Genomic DNA, 11,918 nt, shown 5'->3' with positions numbered 1-11,918 from the left:
TCTTTCCCTTCTGAATGCTGTTCCTTCAAATGGTGGGAGAGCCGAAGGGGTGAGGGCTGGGGTACCCCTGTGCCTCCTGAGTCAGACCCAGTGAAACAGTCATGCTCGTCCAGGATCGCATTCCTGAGCCCCATTAACCCAGTGGAGCCTGGAGCTGGGACTCGGTGGCGGTGTAGGTGAGCATCAGTCTCGGAAGCCTGGGGCGGCCAGGGGGGCCCGGGTATGACAGCCACCTATACCCGCCTCCTGAGCCCTCCACCAGGCAGCTGTCCACGGTCGCCCCAAGACGACGGGCCCTCAGGGCTCCCAGTTCCACCTGGGGGGCCTAGTGCTCGTGCAGAGCAGCCTTCCCGCCTGTCCCAGGGCCGCTGCTGGCCTGCCTGGCCCGCAGCCTGAGCCTGGGATTTCCGGCCATTGTGGGGGGTGGGGGGAGGGGGGTGGCTCAGGAAACTGTGATCCCCAGGCGGGCCTGGTGGTGCTGGGCGGGAGGGGGAGGGGACATCCTGGCTGAGAGTCCAGCTGGCGTCCTCTGGGCCAGGATGGCAGCCCGTGGCAGCAGCACCCATACCCTAGATGTGGGGGTGATTCCCACACCTGGGTGCCTGCCGGACCTGGGGAGGGGCCTGACCCGCATCCCCTCCCTCCCCAGGAAAGGACGCAGGGCCCCCTTCACAGGTCACACTCTGGCGCAAGTGGGGAATGCAGAGCCATTCCCCAGAGCAGGGTGTTGGTGGAGAACTCACAGGGAGTCAGGAGACTCCAAGCACGGCTCACCTGGGACATCTGGAATCCTAGACACAGGGCGGGGGAGGGCGGGCGCAGGAAGGGGCTGCGAGAAAGCGCTGGGTGGCCCGGATTCTAATCCTGGCTCTGCCACATGCCAGGTGGCCTGGAGGAGCAGTCGGCCTCTCTGAGCCTCAGTTCAGTCCTGGTGCAGTGGCGGCCGAGGAGAAAAGCCAAGATTTAGCCAAGGGGTCCTGAGTGATCATTGCCACGGAGGACACTGGGGCCCAAAGAAGATGGGGCTTGCCCGGGATAGCCCTGGACTCCAGGGACCCTGAACACACAGCCCAGATCAGACCCCAGACTGCTGCTCTCTCCAAGCTGCTGGGGGCCCAGCCTTCCTTATCCTGGTCCCACATCCCTGGATTGGGGGCCAGGGAGGCGAGGACGGGGTCGGGCTGGGCCTGTAGGTGCTTCCCAGGCATCGGGGTGAGTGCCGGGGACCCCCTGCAACTCCCAGGGGCTCCAGTGGCTGAGTCCAGCATATCCAGGGGAGGGACAGGCTCCTGAGGGGTCCAATGTGACCCCTGGCTCACAGTCTGCAAGGAGGGGATGGCTCATGGGCCACGTGACGTCCCGTGAGCCTCAAGGGGCCTTGGTTCAGCTCCGAGCCCGGCCCAGAAAAGGCCACAAACTCTGGGTCCCACGTGTGCATTTCCTATTCCATCAGGGGGTCCTGGCCGGATCAGAGAGCAGCCCCTCCAGCTCTCCTGGGGTTAGCAGGGAGAGTGTGACCAGACACCACCAGCTTGGGCAGCTCCTCAGATGATAAAGCACAGAGTGACCTCTCGGCCCAGAAATCCCACTTCCAGATACGTTCCCAAGAAAAGGGAATACAGGCGTCCACACAAGAACTTGCACATGTGTGTTCAGAGCAGTCTGAACGCACATCAGCTGAGGAATGGACAACACATGTCCATCTGCACCGTGGAACGTTATTCGGCCATAAAGAGGGACAAAGCACTGACTCACGTTACAATATGCGTGAATCTCAAAAACATGATGCTTGGGGGGGCGGGGGATGAACTCGGAGGTTGGGATTGACATGTATACACTAATATGTATAAACAGATAACTAATAAGAACCTGCTGTATAAAAATAAATAAATAAATTTTTTTAAAAAACCAAAGAAACATGATGCTGAGTGAAAGAAGTCACACACGCAGGCCCCCACATCGTAGGATTCCTGCTGTACGAAACGTCCAGAACAGGCAAGTCCACAGGGACAGAAAGTAGATCAGTGGTTGCCTAGGGCTGGGAGGTGCGGGCCATGAGGGCTATGGGGAAGAGGCAGCATAAGGACGCAGGTTTCTTTCAGGTGATGAAAATGTTCTAAAATTGACCACGATGATGGCTACTCAAGTGACCGTACTAAAAGCCGTCGAATTGTACACTTTGAGCTGGTGGCTTGTGGGGTATGTCAATGACATCTCAACAGAGCTGTTATATTAAAAAAAGAAACCACTGGCTGGTCCTTGATTCTCACCGAGCGCCGGCCGGTCCCGGAGCTCTGGCTAAGGTCACACAGCTCTCCGGGCAGAGCCTGCTTGTTTGGAGCAGAGTTGCCTGCCGTGGGCAGGGGGGCTGAGCAGGTGGGGGCGGGGGAGCCTTTCTCCTCCTCTCCTGGGCCTGGTGGGTGGTCTCCGTCCCTGCACACGTGGGCCTCTCTGGAGACCCGCAGCCCCAACGGGATGGCCACGGTGCTCCAGCCCCACACCCCACAGCCCCTGGGCCAGGCTCTGCTCTTCTCTGGGCCTCAGTTTACCCAGGTGGTCCCTAAGACCCCAGGAGCCCTTCACCCAGGGACGGAGGAGGGCCTTGCACCCCCTCACCCAGCCACGGGGCACTGGAGCTTTTCACCGGGAAAAGAACCCAGACTAAATTTACGCCCAGGCCTGTGCACAGCGGGGAGAGGTCAGGAGGCCCCCACCCCGGCCCCTTGACGCAGTTCCCGTTCCCTTCTGGAGGGGTTTCTATTGTTCTCGAAGCCTGGCTCCCAATCTCCCGCACACTCACTTCCTGTTTCCTGGCTGAGAGGAAACAGAGATTTCTGGCCGGGTAGCCACCCCCCCCCCACCACCACCACCCCCGCCTGTCTCTTTACATTTTTAAAGATATTAAACTGTAATGACCACAGGCGGCTTGGGAGCTCAACAGTGCGGACCGTGAGGCCAGGGGGACCTCAGGGCCACCCATGGGGAGCTCTGCACCAGGGGTCGTGGGCCCCTTTGAGAACCTGGTAGAAGCTGTGAGCCCCTCCGCCCCCTCCCCAAAAAAGGGCTTGGGCACAAGCTGTCCACCGTGACAGTGTTTAGAGACCCCCAGATCCCCCCCCCCAGGGCTCCCCATCTGATCTGACAAGTGGGGAAACTGAGGCAGGGCAGCTTCCAGCCTGTAACCTCCCTGACCTGTCTGGAGCCCACGGCCGCCCCACGGATAGGCAGACTCTCCTGGCCACACGGTCTCCCTGCAGAGGGGACCCCCCCACTGCTCCCAGCAGCCCCCCTGTCCCCCCAAACGGCTGGGATGATGGGCGGTCCGGACGCGGTGCCCGAGACCTGCCTGGGGGTGGGGGGCCGCCGTGCCCACCGCCCTGCAGATTGCTGGAGGTTGGAGGTCAGACTGCCCGTGACAGTCTTCGTGACCCTGAGAGGTCAGCCGTCCTCCACAAACAGGGTCAGATGGCAGAGTGAACCCCTCAGGGTGGGCCTGAGAGCCTGCAGGAGCCACACACATGCAGCTCAGCAGCAGCAAAGCTTCAGCCGCCTCGCTTGCTATTTTCTTCCCCGAAGGCCTCGGAGGGCCTGGCTCCCAGCTCTCCCTGAGTGGGCAGGGCGGGGAGGTGACAGGATGGCCCAAGATGGGGGGGCTGAACCGTGGCCCACCTCCATTAGCCTGCTTCCCCCTCCACATACACACGTCGGTTCTCTGGAACTTCCCTTTCCCTCCCGGGAGATAAAGTGTTTTTTCCCCTCCATGTTAATGGCCACCCCATCCGTCGGGCTTGGCAAATTGCAGCCTGACCGTGAGTGGGGCTTCCGTCCAGGGTGCCAGGAAGGGAGCGCAAGCCTCCCTCCCTCAACCCCCATGACAGGGGGAGCTCTGAGGGGCTGGGGGCAGCGTGGGTTCCAGGCAAAGCCGGGCACTGGAACAAGCCCGGGCCGTGGGGCTGAGGACCCGAGGATTAGGGCCTGGCCACAGCCCCGGGAGGGAGGGTGTCAGGCTCTGTCGTGGGCTCTCCCTGCTCAGCGAGGGTCCTGCAGGGGTCAGCCCAGACCACCACTGCCCACCTGCCAGCTTCCAGGCGGGACCCGGTGCCCAGCTCCTGGCCATAGTCAGCACCTTGACCTTGACCTTGACCCCGACCTGGCCAACAGCTCTAGAGACAAACATTTCATGGAGGCTCCTGGGAGCCGGGGATACACTGCACACCCACAGCAGAAATTACACCAGGGGACACCCCCAAGCTTACTCCCCAGGGGTGGTCTCTCCTCTCTCCACTGCCCAGACCACTGGTGCCCTGGGACATTCACTGTGCCTGCATTTTACAGACCGCTCAACAAAGCAGAGGCTTGGAGCTCGGCCACCTCAGAGCTTCCCTGCTCCCCAAGTGCCCCCTGCCCAACTGTCACCCCCACCCCAGTATCTCCCCCATAAAATGAATCTTTCCCCAGGGACAAAATCTGTTGTTCAAAAGATAAGATTTTCTCCATCTCCCTGTATTAAAGAAATAACAACACAGCAATACCCCGGCAAAATCATCAGAGTGGGGGCTTCCCTGGTGGTGCAGTGGTTAAGAGTCCGCCTGCCGATGCAGGGAACGCGGGTTCATGCCCCGGTCCGGGAAAATCCCACATGCCACGGCGCGGCTGGGCCCGTGAGCCATGGCCGCTGAGCCTGCACGTCCAGAGCCTGTGCTCCGCAACGGGAGAGGCCATGACAGTGAGAGGCCCGCGTACTGCAAAAAAATAAATAAATAAAATAAATCATCAGAGTGGCTAAAATGAAAGAGCGGAGAACAGTAAGTGCTGATGAGGCTGCCAGGCATCCAGTGCACTCCTGCACTGTGGGTGGGGGAGACCTGGAGAAATGTTGGGCAGTGGTTGGTTTCATGCCTCTCCTGGAAGCAGCGACTCTCCCAGGAAATGTGGTGACCGGGATGGGTCAGTGGCAGAGCCCATGGAGACCCTCTGGGAATCGAGGCCGGGGGGCGGTGAAGGACATGTTCTGGGCCTCCACCTGAGCAGCAGAAAGGTTGTGACGGCTGCGTGGGTGGTCCCCAGGGAGGGAAGACGGGGAACAGCAAGGAGAAGAGGCCAAGGGTCCCCTGAGGGCCTCCTGCTGCCCAGGCACCCCTGGGCTCCACGACCAGAGCTTCCGTTTCCCGCCAGCTGACCCTAGATGACCATCTTCCCTTGCGAGCCTCAGCTGCGTCAGCTCAGCACAGCACGCCACACGGCCATGGGCACTTCTAACAGATGTGCAAGGCGGGAGTCAGGGGGGTTGGGGGGGAGATGAAGACCCCCAGCTGCTGGACAGACCCCATTCTCCCTGTGGGACCTCTGGCTCCCTTTGGGACCTGGCCCAGCACTGGAGACAGCTCACTGGCCCCAGGGGAAGGCGAGCTCCCTTCCAGCCCCACTGGGGATGGGTCACTGGACCGAGCGCACGCGTCCCTTGATGAAGGGTCAGCCGCATCTGGCATGAATCTGGCTGACAGAGCCATCCTGTCCCCGAGGCCAGCAGGCCACTCCGGGGGATAAACAGGAAGCCCCATCTCTCCCCTGCTCTGTCCGCTGCGCCTTCCCTCCTGCAACCCGGCTCACACGCCGCACCCGGCACCCCTCAGGCCGCCTCAGATGCCCACGCTGGCCTCTGCTGGGGGCTTGGTCCATCCACTCCTGGGCCTGTGGAGGCCAAAAGCCCGGCGGTGAGGGCTCCCAGGAAGGTCCCAGGAGGACCAGGAGACCCTGGCCGCCCCCGCCATGCCCCCGGCCTGACCAGCACGCTCTGGGAAGGTAAGGCAGCACGACTCACCTGCAGTCAACCTCAGCAAGCCTGTAGGCAGGCTGGGAGGCAGCTCCATCTCACCTACTGACCATGGGGCAGATGGGGAAACCAAAGCCCGCTGTGGCCAGAGGCTCCAGCCGTGCGAGCCAAAGCTGGGGCCAGAACACCAGCTTCCTGACCCCACTGGGGCCCTGCCGTGGATGCCACACCCAAGGCCAGCAAGGCTCCGGGCTCAGGTCTCTGAGCCACCCAGGTGTGGACGGCCTGGAGGTCGCTGACCAATCCCACCAGGTGGCCACCTCCATGCTGGGCCTGTGCGGGGGGGGTAGCCGGCCAGAGGGGGGGTCTGCCCTGCCCTCAGAGGAGGCACCAACTCCTTCCCAAACTGACTCCTGCTGTGGTGGTGTGCCGGATGATCTCGAACAGACGCCAGGGTCGGGCGGGTTGGGGGCGGCAGGGGGGCCTCCTTGATGATGGGGGTAGTCCTGGCCCACCCCAGGTAGACTCCCCCTCCAGCCTGGACCATAGAGTGAGCTCCACCCACCCCAGCACCCGGGAAGGGGGCCCATGGGGCAGGAAGCACCCGTGACCCCTCTGCCGGCCCCCAAGACCCTCCTGGAGTCTGAGAAGGTGCCAGCCAGCACCAGCCCACCCTCCTGTGCAGACCCTCCCAGTCCCGGACCTGCGGTGGGTTAGAGCAGGACCCTAGCCTGTCTCCCGCGTCTGGCTCTGAGGCTCTGGGACCTGAGAGCGGAGGGCACCGTGGGGTTTTAGACGACAGGCCGGGCCAGGCTGGCGTGTGGAGGCAAAGCCTCCTTTCCTTGCCCTGGTTCTGGTCTCGGCCCAGGAGGGGCTGTGGAAGGGCAAAGCTTGTCGGGAGGGGGGTCACAGAGCAGTGGGGGTCCCAGAACCAGTGGGCAGCAGCGGGGGAGCCAGGGCAGGGAAGGCTGGGATGTGGAGGACCCAGGATCTGCCTTCCCCATACCTGTAATTCCACCATTCAACCCACCATTCTGTCTCTGTGCTCTGGGCATCCTTCCAGAAAGTTCCCTAACAGGCTCATGCTTTAGAGGGAGGGGTGGCCCATTAACCTTTACACAAAGTTGGCTAATTAGCTACTCCCAACCTCAGCCCATCTCCTGGCAGGGATAGGTCTGCCCCTGGAGTGGGGGCACAGGAGGAACTGGGGGCTCACTGAGAAAAGAGAGAAAAGGGACAGCTTCCATCCTGATCCGTCCCTGCCCACCTGAGGTGAGTCTCTTTCCTCCCTGGGCCTCAGTCTCCGCATCCATACACAGAAGGGGCGGGGCCCAGCCAACCCTGGTGTCTGCTGTTTCTTCCACCCAGGGGCACAGAGAAGATCCCTGGGCCTAGGGTTAGGGTTAGGGTTAAGGTTGGGTTAGGCTTAGGCTTAGGCTTAGGGTTAGGGTTAGGCTTAGGGATAGGGTTAGGCTTAGGCTTAGGCTTAGGGTTAGGCTTAGGGTTAGGGTTAGGCTTAGGGTTAGGGTTAGGGTTAGGGATAGGGATAGGGATAGGGTTAGGGTTAGGGTTAGGGTTAGGGTTAGGTTTAGGGATAGGGATAGGGATAGGGTTAGGGTTAGGGTTAGGGTTAGGGATAGGGTTAGGGTTAGGGTTAGGATCTAGGTGATGTGGGCAGAGGGTTAGGGTTAGGGTTAGGGTTAGGATCTAGGTGATGTGGGCAGTGGGTTAGGGTTAGGGTTAGGGTTAGGATCTAGGTGATGTGGGCAGAGGATCACCTCCTTGGTGGGAGCAAAGCCCAACTTGGCCCCTACACGCTCGAAAGTACACTCAGCAGGACGTACTCAGTGTATGGTTAGGGAACCCTAAGCCTTCTGGGCAGATGTGCCCTCGGGTGGGAGAGCCATGGGGCCGAGATTGGGCCACGTGGGTTGGAGGGGAAGAGATGGGGGATGAGCGCCCCCAGACCTCCTTCCGCTCAAACCAGCAACGCTTGACGGCCCGGAGCCTCCTCCGCCTTCACTGCCACCTCACTCGCTGGCAGCTCTCTTGGCCCCATGGGACAGATGGGGAAACTGAGGCCCGGAGAAGAGAAGGCCCTGGCTGACCCCAGCCTCATGCCTGCAAGAGACCCTCCTATGGGGGCGGGGAAGGGAGCAGTCCCTGCTGACCACTGAGATCTGCCCGAAGGGTGGGCAGATTTCCCTCCTGCTCTCGGAGGCATTCAGGGGCGTGGGGGGGTTGGGGGTGGAATTTCCCAAGCTGCTCCGGCCTCCCTCTTGGCCGGGAAATCCATTTGGGTGGGGCCGGAGGGAGGTAGGGCTGAGCAGAGATGCTCAAGGCCAGAGAGTCAGAGAGGGTCCCGCCTGTGGGTGGGCGAGTGCTGACCCCGGAGCAGGGCTCGGACCCAAGGACAATGGGGTTTGGGGGGCACTGCTCACTCGGAGCCCTCAGCCAGGTGTGTCCTTAGTAGCTGCCCAGTTCCTTTGGGCACCCAGCCAACTAGCATCGAAGCAACAGGTGCTCGGCCTGCGGGTCCCCAGCACCGCCTAAATGAGGAAATTGCGGGTCCGAGCTGGGGGGCTGGACCACCTGGAGGGTCTGAAGGAGCACCCCCTTCGGCCACCTAGAGGCTCCTGCACGCCTCCCGCAACGCGCCGCTCAGCCTCTGGAAGCCGAGGGAGGAGGGGCCTGGGAGCGCGCTTTGCCCTCCTCTGAAGGCCCTGCAAGTAGGACTGGGGGCTTTCGCCCCATTCCTAGAGAAGGCCTGAGCCTCTGAGCTGACGTCTGCCCCTCTCTGTCACCCCTACCGTGGCCACTCTAGGCCCCAGGGACTCACAGAGCAGGCTGTTCTCAGACCACCCAGCCTCCTGCCCCATCCCCAGCTCTCTTCTGGCCGCTCCCACCCCCGGGCCATGGCACACACATCCGGGGGTGCAGGTGCACGCCCTGGGGGTCACAGGAAGATTGGGCCCCTCCGTGGAGCCACACTAATGTGGTCCCACCAGCTTGGTGGACCCACGGCCCTGGGAGGGCCCTGTGTGCCAGCCATGTCCTCTGTCACACACTGGGCCCAGCTGGGTCCCAGGGTCACCAGCCAGGCTGCAGCTGGGCCCAAGTACCATCTCTGGCTGCTTCAGGATTAGAGTCTGGTCCCCGGGGAAAGCTCCCCCACCCCTGCCCCCGCCGCTGGGCCCGGCCCCTCCCTCGGCGGCCCCCCACTGCCCCTCGGCCTCCTGTTTGTTCACTGACAGATCCCCGTTATCAGCGGACAGCACACACAGGAAGTCCGGCTGGGAAGGGCCCATCCCAACCCCGATTTACACGAGGACGGAGCATAAAAAGCCGCCCTTCCTCGCTCTGGGAGGAGCCTCCCTGCCCCGAGTCCACCGTCCCCATGGCCAAGACGGAGGCTCCAGCCAACAGGACAGGCAGGCGGCCTCGGGAGTTGCCTCAAGGCAGCCGGCGAGGGGTAGGGCTCAACCCTGGCCTGAGGGGGCAGCAGTGGTGGCCATGGCCGAGCCAGCCCCGGGGCGGCACCAGGTAGGGCAGGGGCGGCCTTGGAGGGCAGGGATGGGGGAGAGCAGGGCGAGCGCCCCTCTGCGGGCTCTGTGGACCGCGGGCACCTGTGGGCTGAGCTCCGAGGGTCTGCGCTCCGCTAGCTGGGGCCACCGCATCATCCCCCCATCAGTGCCATCCTCACCCTGGCCAAGGGCACCAGTCTGGCCTGCCCGACCCTGACGCTTATGCTGGGCAGCCCAGCAGCTGCTGTGACCCCTGGACGGAGAAGCCAGTGCAGCGGCCTCCCTGTGCCTCTCATGCCCTCCCGAGCCCGCTCTGATTTCCCAGGGAAGCCCCCGGGGTTGGCAATAAGGCCACCTCAGCTGGCCCCTCTTCTCTGTGACCTGCGTGTCCCGAGGGCATCATTCCCCAAGGGTGGGGGAGCACCCCGAGGGTGTCGGGGAGGGGCGCTGGTGAGGGGTGGGAACCCCAAAGCCAAATCTAGAGCCAGGAGGAGCCATGCAAGTGGGGGGCACTGAGCACAGCCCCAGGAGGAGCCCCCCTCTTCCGCTGCGCTGGCTGGGGGGCGGGCAGAGGGACAGCTTGGTGTGGCGCAGTGTGGCCACTCTCTTGGTTCCCCTTGAAGCCTAGGGGAGCCCCCCACCCAGAGCAGCCCAGGTCCCCGAGCGGCAGGGCCCTTCCTGGCCTCTGACAGTCTTGTTGTCACGTCCACCCCAGCAGTCTGTGACAAACACCCACTTTCCAGATGAGAAAGCAGGTGCTGATGGTCCGCCCAGCTTAGCAGCGGAGCGAGGACCAGCCACGCAGCTCGTGAGGCCCCTTTCTGCTCAGGCCTGAGGTCAAAGGGTCAAGTGACCAGCTTCAGGGACTGGATGGGGGCAGGGAACAGGGCAAGGCAGCTCTCCCTCCAGTCCCCCTGGGCCTGGCCCTTAACTCTTTACTGCCTGGGGCTGCCTGCTTGGGTTGGGGTGGGGGGACTGGAGGGAGAGCCAGGGACCACGCCAGGGACCACCCCCCACTTCACAGTCACAGGTATCCCAGCCCCCGCCACCCCAGCCACCCTCAGGTCAGCTTCCAGGGGCTTCCAGGGGCCCCTGGTCCAGGAAGGGGCTCCTGTCCAGCCTCCTGTGTCCCCTCCCTTCCTTTACCTCCCGTGCACCAAAGTAGGCCTGATCCGGATGCCCCCCGAGCTGAAGGACCCCCTCCCCATGAACCTGCAGGATGCCCTTCTAGCACCCAGGCTTTGCAGAGCTTTCCATCCTGGGACTCACGACCCCCGGGCAACAGACACACCGAGGCTGAGGGTGTGGGCAGGCCTGAAAGGCCCGTTAGGCTCTGGCCATCAGAGGGGTGGGGGTCTGTAGGCCAAGTGCAGGCCAAGCTCCCACAGCCGCATGGAGACTGGCCCCGTCCCCCTCCCCAGCCCCTGGATGTCACAGTGACCAAGGCTGTGCGCTAACCCACACTGTGTCTCTGATCCGCAGACCCCGGCACAGGGGAGGAATGGGCAGCCCCCACCACTCAGAAGAGCAGCTGCCACCAGTGTCCGGGGCATGAGGGAGTCTGCTTCTGCAGGTGAGTGCCACAGGTGATGCTCTGGGTAGCAGCAGGAGGCCTGGCTGGGCCTGGGCACGGTTTACACGTGCGCGCGCGTGCGCGCGCGCACACACACACACACACACACACACACACACACACACTTAGGCGAACAGGGCCTGGGCTCCAGTTCCAGGGCAGAAACTGCCAAGAGGTGCAGGCCCAGGGTGTCATGCACACTAATGGCTGTAACAACGCTGGTGCAGACATGACAGAGCTCCCCAGGGGAGGAGGTGTTGGGGCACCTGGTTCTGGCTGTGCCGGCTGCTGTCTCCCAGTGGGCACTGCTGGCCACTCCACCACACGGGGCTTGTTTAGCCCATGTTGCAAATGTGGAGAGGGAGCCTGGAGATGAGAGGAGAGGTGACTGGCCCAGGAGCCCCCAGTGGTGACCATGAACTTGGGGGACTCCTTGGAGGCCTGAGGAGCACTCAGGGGTGGTCCCAACTGTCCTGAACAAAGGGGGCACCAGGTGGGAGCCTGGCAGGCCCCCTAACCTGGCACACTGGCTGGGAGGGAGGCTCGGTGTCACACCTAGGCCCCAGCTGGGCTCTGCCGAGCCCTCCCCCACCTGTGTGATCCCTGGAAGTACCGGCTATGAGCCTGGGGATCACTGACGTCCACCCCACGTGTGGCTGCAGGGCAGCGATCAGCTTTAGCCAGCCCCTGGTGCCTAGGGAGCTGGCCACCCGGGTGCTATGGCCATCCCCGGGAGTCGGTGCTCAGCCTAGGGGAGTCGAGAGCTAGCTACCCGCGGCCAGCGCGGGCTCCCCATGAGGCCTCCGGGCACCTGGCTCAGCCCTGCGTCCTCGGGAAACGGCTGGGAGGGGCAGTAGCGCTCGGAGGCGGGTAGTGCGTCAGGCGACCCGGTTCCAGCTGACTCACTGCTCGGCCCCCGGGGCGCCGTCCGCCACGGGGCCTCAGTTTCCCAACCTGCGCAATGGGGGCGGGCGGGGGTTCGGAGCCCCCCCGGGGTGGGGGCGGGCCGGGAGGGGCGGGGCCGGGGTTGGCGGGTTGGCGGGTTGGC

Source organism: Lipotes vexillifer, unplaced genomic scaffold (assembly GCF_000442215.2).
Source record: "Lipotes vexillifer unplaced genomic scaffold, Lipotes_vexillifer_v1.1 scaffold636, whole genome shotgun sequence".
Classification (NCBI taxonomy): domain Eukaryota; kingdom Metazoa; phylum Chordata; class Mammalia; order Artiodactyla; family Lipotidae; genus Lipotes; species Lipotes vexillifer.
The sequence above is the reverse complement of the archived record's forward strand: the minus strand, read 5'-3'. Positions refer to the sequence as shown.